The sequence below is a fragment of the Halyomorpha halys genome, unplaced genomic scaffold (assembly GCF_000696795.3).
Source record: "Halyomorpha halys isolate HHAL.00 unplaced genomic scaffold, Hhal_1.1 Scaffold207.1, whole genome shotgun sequence".
In the NCBI taxonomy this organism is placed as follows: domain Eukaryota; kingdom Metazoa; phylum Arthropoda; class Insecta; order Hemiptera; family Pentatomidae; genus Halyomorpha; species Halyomorpha halys.
The window spans coordinates 565,610-575,810 of NW_027104696.1; the positions used below are offsets into that span (position 1 = coordinate 565,610).

General features: G+C 30.5%; 1 protein-coding gene across 4 annotated transcripts in view; it reads right to left on the reverse strand.

Annotated features, from left to right (window-relative positions):
- Positions 1–10,201, reverse strand: part of pot (papillote) — a 297,177-nt gene that overhangs the window by 121,717 nt on the left and 165,259 nt on the right. The gene's annotated exons all lie outside the window — the stretch shown is intronic.

Here is a 10,201-nt window from a genome sequence, read left to right on the forward strand (position 1 = left end):
ATAATGAAAATAACTGGATTTGAAGTGAATAATAAAGCTAATTAAATAAGCTAAGCTAAGTAAATAAATGAATAAGCTAAAAAAATAATAAATAAATAAGCTTACAGCAGTTTCAATAAAATTGTAAATTTATGTTATATTTCATTTTTTTTTCATTTATCTGTATATGGAATATATAGTAAGGGATCACCCACTGTTCGAGTTTTCGACGGAAATAACCTTTTTGAAGTCCAAATAATCAAATCTTGATAAACGCTCCTTGTGTGTGATTAGCCCAGCTCAAAAACGAAAAGTGGTATGAAATTAAAATTACATATTTTTGTGGGGCTATAATGGCATAGCGGTATTTGCAATAAATCGACCTTCAAGAAGTGGCACTTCTCAATTATTTTTATTTTCAGCTTCAACGATTATGATTAAGCTCTGTAAATCAACGCACAATCAAGTGATCTTTAATATAAGCTAGGTGTTATTGAAATAGTCTGACAGGGCTTACAAGTCTAATTTAAAAAAAAAAAACTTCCTCTAAATACCTTTAATTTTGTTTTTTAAAAAAAGAGTCATTTACAAGTTTTTATAAGATATCCGTCTACTATATTTGAAATGCTTTACTTTCAGACAATCCAAATTTAACGATAGGATTATCAGCCCTTCTTGTCCTTAATTGATGGCCTATCAGCACTAAATTGATGATTAAATTATCTTCTAATGATGGTAGAGCTTTTAGCCCAAGCAGCCTTGATCCCAATGATCGTCTTTCTCTATGATTGGCTAATCATAGAATGCTATCACCTATTGATTCCTCTATCATTATACTCTTTGCAAACGACCTTTTAGGTCACTTATACTCATATTATACTATGAGACCATAAGATATTCCATATGAAATTAAGATCTGTAGAGTATTTTAAATTTAAATTATATTTTTTTGTTTAAATAGGAAACAATTGGTAAATTCCAAAAATAAAATCCCAAATCTTATAAAAATACTAATTTTGCTAACTCATGAGAAACTATTATCAAACGACGAACCACTAACATATAAATGTATGCAATGGCCTATGGATAGGAATTTCTAGAAAAAAAAAAAGATGATATCCAGAAAACTCCATTTTTAAAGAAGAATTTAAAAATAAAATAAAAGATAAAAGCAGTGAGGAATTGCATGTAATTAGTTATTTTCCTCACTTTATGCTTAGAGTGCGTGATGATGCTAAGATGTCTTTGATTTATGAGCTGCTTCTAGCTACCTGTAACCACTAGGTGATCTGAATATGTGATTTCATTTTTTTTTTTTTGTCCTGATGATGATGCAAGATTTGGCAAAATGCAAAATTGTTATTTATTTATTGCTGTTTGAGAGGCTTTGGACTATTCAAATCATTGTCTACTTTTAAATTTGTTTGCTCTTTTTATTCTATGTTAATTGTGTTTTTAATATTTGATTAATGTTACTTTATTATTTATTCCATATTGTATTCATGTTCCAGACTAAGTATAGTTAGTTACATGGAATATGTGGAGACCTCCAGAGATGGAAGCATTAGTATTGTATGTAGATGGCTGTCCTAATTTCCACAGTTTCGTGGAACGTGCTGGATCAAAGAATAGTGGTAATAATCCTCTGAATAAACTCGAAAAGAGGAAACCTTCTAAATTTTAGGTCAACGGCTCCTAAAGGAACCAAACGCTATTTTTAAATAATATAGTTACACCTTAAAGGTGCTAATATTTTTAGATAGTTAAATCTTAAATATAATACCTTTTAAAGGTGCTTGAAAATAAAATTTTAGAATTATTTTTATTTGTTGGTTGTCCACCTGTATATAAGGTGTTAGTCAAGTATATTGAGTTCTGTGAGATATGTACAAAGGTATTTTTGTAATGTGTTATATTCAATGGAAATGTGAGGTATCAGATTAAAAGTATTAAAATTTCAACATAATATTTTCAAAGTTGATAAAGATTACAATTAAATTAAACATTTTATTGTATATATGAATGGTTGACAGTAAGTGAAGGAAAGAACAAAATGTATTTGATAACTATTTTTGTTTCTTCTTGACCCCACCCCAAGAACAACACGTCTGTGTATATTCACGAGTAGATGATCCCATCTCCTTTACATTTATAATCATTATATATATAATATGATCCTAAAACCACGGGGTTCATGAAGCCGAACTAAATGAGGAGAAACGTCTGCAAAAAATAGTTGATAACTATTTTTTGTTTTGTGAGGAACTCAGAATCAAAAAATTCATTTCGTTTTTGTCCCTTTGATAAAGAGCTTTTAGATTCACTGCTCACTTCATAATGAATTTTATCCAACTGTTTTTCTAGACAAAACTGGGTTTTGCTGGAATATGTGTTCAGATTAAAATGTATTTCTATAATGACATGGAAAGAACAATGACATATGGATTCTGAGCTATTAACTTCAAGAAGACGGATCCGAATCCGGCTGTGATAGATAATTATTTATTCTGTTATACTTTATGAGTGGAAATAATATAATTAGTGAATTAAGATATAGGCTAAGAGCGAAACCATCTCGGTGGAGAACGTTCTGTTTTGAACTCTAACGAGTGTTCCCCGGTAAGTGAAGGTGAGATAAATTACATTTGTATTGGGTATGCAAACATAATATGATGTTATTGATGACTACATATTATAAAAGAAACCACACTGTTTCATTGACTAATAAATCAAGAAGACATGCATTTTGAATTTGAGCTTCTGTGTACATTAATTTTTTTTTGTTTCCACAACTTGCAAGAAAAATATCATCATTGACTGCTGATCTTTTTAGCTAGTACATCACCTAGCCCAATCATGCAAGAAGAAGATATAGAGGTGTAGAGCACCGGTGGAAGAACAGTAAATAAACGCAAGAAGTGGTAAGAAAGAGGCGCACACCGTTAGTGATGGTATCTGCAGTGCGCAAGAAGTTGCGGTACAGTTACCGTCATATAGTCCACGCTTCGCATCCCGCACAAGCGAGAATACATCGCGCCGTATTGCCTCGGGTGCAATCTACTTCACTGCGGTCAGTCATCCGTGGTTGTATGGTCATTGGGAATGTGGAGGCCATATCTCATCATTTTAAATCAATTCGTATATCTTATATTTAAAAAACAAAACAAAATTCACCCAGAGTATAAGAACTATTTTTTTTCAATGAAGACATCCATAGTATTTCCTGACCATCTGAAATATCTGTATATAGTACAATATAGGTTTTATCTGAGTACTATGTGGATATGGAGAAAGTATGACTTATTTTACACTTCTTCGCATGGTTTTATTATTTATTTTTTACACTAATAATAAATTTAATGTCTTTTGAAAAGTTATCTAAATATCTATTTAGGAAAGCTGAAAAAAGACTTTTGCCACCATCATAAAACTTATATTACTTATACGCCATCAACTTATATTAATTACATTCTAACAGGAAATATACATTGCTTGGAGTTAGAAGGGAAAAAAAGTCATGCTTAACTAGGTTATACAGTAAATACTGTAAATGTACTTGAAAAGATTGTATTGAACTATTTTAGGTATAGGCCACCAGGGCCCTGTTTCATAATATAGTACAAAATAATAGTATTTATCTTGTAGTTTGTGTTTCGTACAAATACACTGACGTATAAAATTATGTCAGATAATTTTTACGTTTTAAACTTATGTAATATCACTAATATTCGTCCCCATCTTGAAACAAAATGTATTAGTGCTTGTAATTTTTAGTTTGTGTACTTTAATTTATGGACTATTGGCTATTGGGTATTTCTAAAAAAAAAACTGAAATTTTAACTCATTTATAATTTAGTCCTCAATACCTTTCATGCGCAACAAAATTTTTACGAAAAACTTGGTTATTTAGTATTTCAAGTATGATAAATTTGCTCAAATACCAATCATCGTCATACTAGAAAACTATCCGACTTGTATACATTCTGTTCGAATCCGGCTTAGAGCGTTGACTTTTTCATTATGTGACGGTCCCACAAAATGAAAAACTTGACTCCCCACCCTGATTAGAATAGGTTGGTCACCTGTAGATAAATAGGCAAACATCACCTTCGCTGTGGATTGCATTAAAAAAAAAATCCAAATAATTTTGCATATCGGAGCTTTGGGTAGTACATCCTGAAATTATCCCATTTCCTTATCATTCTCGGAAACCTGACTTTAGCTAATCCCTTTAATAAAAGCAATTTTGAGAATAACAATTTCTGTAAATAAAGTTATACCAAAATTTTTGTAGTTTTATTAAGTTTTTCAAACTTAGAATTTCACAACTTTTTGAGTTTTCAAATTGTTGGTGAAGAAGATGGCCTCGAGATCTTCGACTTTAGAAGTGTTTTTGGAGTTCTATCAATGGGTAGATTCGCCACATGTTTGTATCATTTCATAATATCACTTACAGCAATTGTTGTGGATGATGATCCTTTCTCATTATACCCTATTCTATAGTGAAGTCCCTTACAACTATATAATGTTAAAGATTACAATTTTGGTAGGCATAGATCTTGTAATATTGTATGAATATTTTCATGATTTATGAAATAACGATAATTATTATGAAATGAAATACTATTACACTGCAATCCCTCTTCTACTGCCTCAATAAAATTCACCTGGAAAGCTGAAGAGAGTAACGGTAGAGCAGACACAGTTCGATGAATCGATATGGCCCCGAGCTACAGTCGATAGTTAATTCCCCTCCTTTCAATGTTGGCTCAGTTTACTATGCACTAAATTGGCCCTTAGAGGCTCACTGTGTATTAATGGTGTGATTTATGAGGCGATTGTCTGCTGGTTTGTAGCCGGTGTTGGATTCTGGTTTTCATCGCACCGCTTCTAACAGAATTGACGGGTATCTAAGAAAAAGAAAAATTCTTGATTTGATATTCCTATTATAAAGACAATAAACTCCATTACCAATGTTTTCTAAATATCAACATTTAATTTTATATGCATTTATTTTCAGCCGAACTCATCCAATTATATAAAATTAAAGTGTTTTCCTGGTTGAAATGTTGCTCAGTGAGTAAGGCACTGAGATATTAACTCCAAGAACACGGATCCGAATCCGGCTGAGGAAGATAATTTTATACTGTTTCTATACCGTTTCTTGTGGGTTCGAGGAGTCAACAGGGGTCAACTCAGCCTCATAAAGTGGGTCCCCTTTAACTGGGGAAAAACGTTGTGGTTGAGCGTGATAATGAATAAACACCTCCTCGCACAGCCGTGGTTCAAGAAACTACTTTCTTACAAAGTATTGAACTCCTTTATGGATTATAATAGTACACATTTCCTCATTAAAGAACAGCATGAGGAATATCGACAGTAGTAGTTGGTAATCTAAAATATATTCCTTCGAGACATAAAACATTGTTTCGATAAACCATCAACCTTTTAAGAAATTGTGGAAAATCAATGTTTTAATATTTATTAATGTTATTTTTTATTAACCATGTGGAAATATCATTTTAGAGTCTACGTCTAAGTGAAGGAAGGTCTTATTGAAATTATGATTCCAATTTTTTTTCTTAGTTAAGGAGTATTTAATGTGGCTGGGGTGACCCCTTGAGGACTCAAGAATCCACAGAGTTGAGTCAAGGCTACAGTTTAATAGAAAATAATTATCTGTTGGCCGGATTCGAACCCGCACCTTTGGAATTATTACCATAGTGCCTTACAGTGCTATCCCGCTCTCTTTTTCAATTTTAACATGTATAATTCAAATTTTTTTTTCTGCCTTTAAAATAAGATATCCTCATAACAGGACTCTGCGCTATTTATAAAGAATAAATAAGGGTTCGAATTTGAAACCTCGAATGTGTAGCTTATTATATGTAATAGATCTAAATTTATTTTTTAGATTGTGCAGATTTGAGGATCATAAATTGATCATTTTTATGTAAGAAACGAAAATTTAAATAATTAAACCGAAGAAGCAGTTTTGACAGGCCAATTTGACAAAATACTTCACTGTAAGCTTTAACGTAAAATCTTTACGTCAATCGAAAATAAATCCTCAATAATTGTGAGTAAAGGGTATAGTCATGCATGCCAATTTCCATAATGTCTAGTCACTCAACCAAATGACGTGCTGATGGTTGATAAATTTCCTAGGACGAAAGCTTATATTACATTGAGGTATTACAAGTAAATTGAAGAACATAGCTAAGTAAAGGAATATAAATTTTCGATTGATTTAAAATATTATTTAAAAAGCTAGTTTCCAATTGATATTTGTAGTGCTAGGGTTCTCAAACTTTTTTCTCTAGAGCTCCCTTGTTAGATTAAAAAAAAAAAATTGTGGCATACTTTTCAGGTTGATATTGGTACAATTATACTTTATTTTATTTTATTTTTAATATAATATAAGCCAATCCACGGCGATGATGTTTTTTTATGCATACTGACTGTGCTTGAATCATGGAAATACACCCAATATTATATATACACTTTAATATATTAGCTGATGTCATAGCAACAATCAATATTACCAAAAAACTATAAAGAAAATGAAATAATAAAGAAAAAAAAATCGATAAAAGTAAGTGACATCAATTGATGTTATAAATAAAATGTATTATATATATTCCTATATTATTGTTTTCTTTAGGTAATCAAATATTTCTGGAATGTGAGACTATTATCGCTTATTACAGTTACCAAATTATATGATAATCAAGTGTCTATCAAATGCCTGTAGTCCGTCACTATGTATTTAACAGTTAGTGGTACGTTACACTGTCTACATGTTGGTTAAGTAGCAATTATACTTTACGCGGTTGAATATGCAGAAAAAGAAGAAAAGATAGTGCAAATTGAATGTTGGAACATTTATTAAAACACTGATATCAAAGGCACTTTATACATAATATAACACTATTAATAGGTAATCATTAATAGTCATCTACGCAAAAATAAAATCATAAATAAATATAAAATATAGAAGGTCTTGAGTTCAGATCTGATAATACATTCAAAATTTTAAATTATTATTGTATTCCTAAGTTTGAATTGCTTACGAGTAATAGACGAGGTATAGGCAAGAACGTTCTGGTTTTGTTATTTTTTATGAATGGAATCTACTTATAGATAGTAAAAATTAAATATTATTTTATGAAGCCCCAGTATTCGCTTGCGGCACACAGTTTGCGAACTGTTCTAGGAGAATTTAAGCTTTAGAATTATGACATGATCTCTTACCAAGTTATGTTGTATAGCATTATTTTTTATAACTAATTTTTCTAAACAAAATTCGAGACTTAAAAAGTAATTTAATTTTAAATCTTATATCTGGTCTCTAATTAAATTTTTTCTTTCGTACTTTCCTATATCGCTGTTTGGTTGGTAGTAAGAAAAAAAAATTCAGATAATCAAGACGTGTTTCTCTCTAAAATAACTGACTTTTCTACTGGGCCAAATATAATTTTTTATATCTTTTTAAGGTGTTGATTACATCTGCAACTCCTTCGAGAAGTTTAATAAATTGTTTGTAAATAGCATTTTTTTAGAAAATTGAATATTATTTTATGGATATACTATTAGAACTGATATCTGCAATAAATGAGCAGAAATTCTATCTTTAGGTTAGTTGTATGGGTCAAAAAATACCATAAATGTAGGGCATCATTTCAGTAATTAAAAACCCAAAGCACTGATTTTCGTTCTATTTTTTTTTTCTTTTGAATAATTTATCTTTGATACAACGTTTAATGTTAAATGAGATAATTGTTTTAAAATTTGTTAAAAAATAAATTGTGATATATTGATTTAGTGTTGTACGCATGGTATGATTTTAAGAATTTGTCGTAGATACCTGATGATGGGCTGACAACGTTGTTATTGTTTATTAATGATATATATTTATTTATTTATTTAATGTAATTTACTACTGTACAAAATAATACAATAACTAAATATGTTGTATGTTTCATATACACTTGAAAATCTTGGGAAGGAACTACCCATTGGTATTTCAAACATTAATTGAAGTTAGAAGGTCCCGTGGCCATCTTCTTTTCAGACGCCTCGGAGGATTATCAGGGATTGTTAAGGATGAAAGATTAAGAATTAATGGGTTAAGGATGGTTAAGGAATTTGGAATGAAAAGACGCATATCTGTTTTGGGCCAATTCTGCAACGAATGGGATGTTAAGGTCTTTGTGAATGAGTTTATTTGTAACGTAATAATGAGCATCAAGGATTTTACGTAGGATTTTGGATTGATATAAAATTAAAAGTTCTAATTATATATGAAACTCTTCCAGTAGAAGCTATACATTTAAGAAGATTAAGGTTTTTTATCCTTTTGAATGTTTTTCACAGTTTTAATTTTTCGTATTTCTGCAAACCCTCTTAACTAAGATAGAGTATTGACGATGTATTTATGATCCGAGAAAGTACCTAGCAATTGTCTTTTGAGAGTCTAAACGTTTTTCACCTCACCAAGCTTCATTATTGTGACCTTAAATGTGTCGATGAGACAAACAAATCACTTCAAAAAAGTAATTTATCATTGATTTAAATCACTAAGAACCGGTATTAGGATTCGACTAATCGCTAAGGATTGGGCACAAGACAAAACAGTCCTGGAAGACTCCAAGGAGCGGAACTGAGATGTATTTTTTCCTCTTAAAGAAGAACCGTTTAGATACGAAGAGTCCTGCCAAGCATAAAATAGAGCGCTGAGCTGTATCCTGGAACAGTGAGGATGTCCTCTGCCTCTTGTTGTTAAGGACATCTTTAGTTGCTAATTATTAAAGGATGGGGGGGGGGATTCAACAGGTTCTATCTTTTTAAGATATTCAATAAAACTTAATTTTTATTTTAATGACTGTTGAGATCATTAGAGTAATTTTTAGTATAAAATACTAAGAAAAACTTTGTAATAATAAAATAAATGTTGAAATTCCCACTTTTTTCCACGGATACGTAAGCTTCATATAATTCTTTCTTCATCCAACTTATTTTAAAACACGATTTTGAGAGAAAGCTATTTTTTTTTATTTTATCATCTCTGCATTCTGAGTGTCATTTTACGCTATTAACCAAACCGAAGCTGCCGATTTCTAAATTTTGACAATAAATGAAACCTAATTTTTCCCCACTTAAATTACATTTTTACTAACGCATGCAGTAAGTAGTTTACTCATTATAATTTTTTGTAAATACGATTATAAAGGCCTAATACTCACATAGTTTTCAAAACACCGCTTACAGTCAAGTTTAGAAGAACAATAAATGTTGCTTAAATTAATTATGTGTCAATTATATTATTAATATTGAAATAATACATTAAATCAAGATCTACAATAAGATGAAATTATAGAATCACTTATGATTGAATATTTTTTGACAAATGTTGTATTATTTTTAATTGCAAAAACTATTTCATAGACCAAGCGACTGGTAGGTATGGAGAAGGCTTGGGTGGCCAAAATCTACAAGTTCTGTAGAACCAACCGAAAAGATATCATACATGATTTAAGAGTCATGAAACAGAAATGAAATGCAACCCCTTTCTTCCCTCCGATGGCTTTCAAACCAATGCAAAATTCTAATGTTTTTGGGAAAAGTACGGAAAAAAAAAAAAACCTCTTTCAGAAAGTACAAGAAGTATATCTGACTTGTTTTTGAAACAGGTAACTTAAAAATTATGTGCTATAATTCAAATACCACAATTTTGTGTTCAACAACATAAAAAATAAACTTTAAAAATATATTTTAAGAATAAAGCAATAGAAATTAATTTATATCGTCCCTTTATGATATAGCTTTGGATATAAAAGTCAAAATAACGACCTTTCTTAGTCCCAATTACAAGTTGTTTATATCTAGAATCGGTCAATTAACTGACACTGATCTCTGTCCACAAATTAACACAGCCGACAGTTAATTTACTGCAAAGTCTATACCACGATATGTAATTTACACTTCGTTAGTTGCCAAAGGGTTTAATTGGAAAATTCCACTAGGTAAGTTATTGCCTCAAAAGTAGCACTAAAGAAAATCTCGATACAATAATAACTGGGCCAAAATAGAAAGTAATAGATATTTTTAATTTATGTTGTTTTCTTCGGTTTATAATATTCTAATAATTTCAAAGAATCATATCTTATATATGCCTACAGATAACTACATTAGATTCCATACTTGATACAATAATAATATA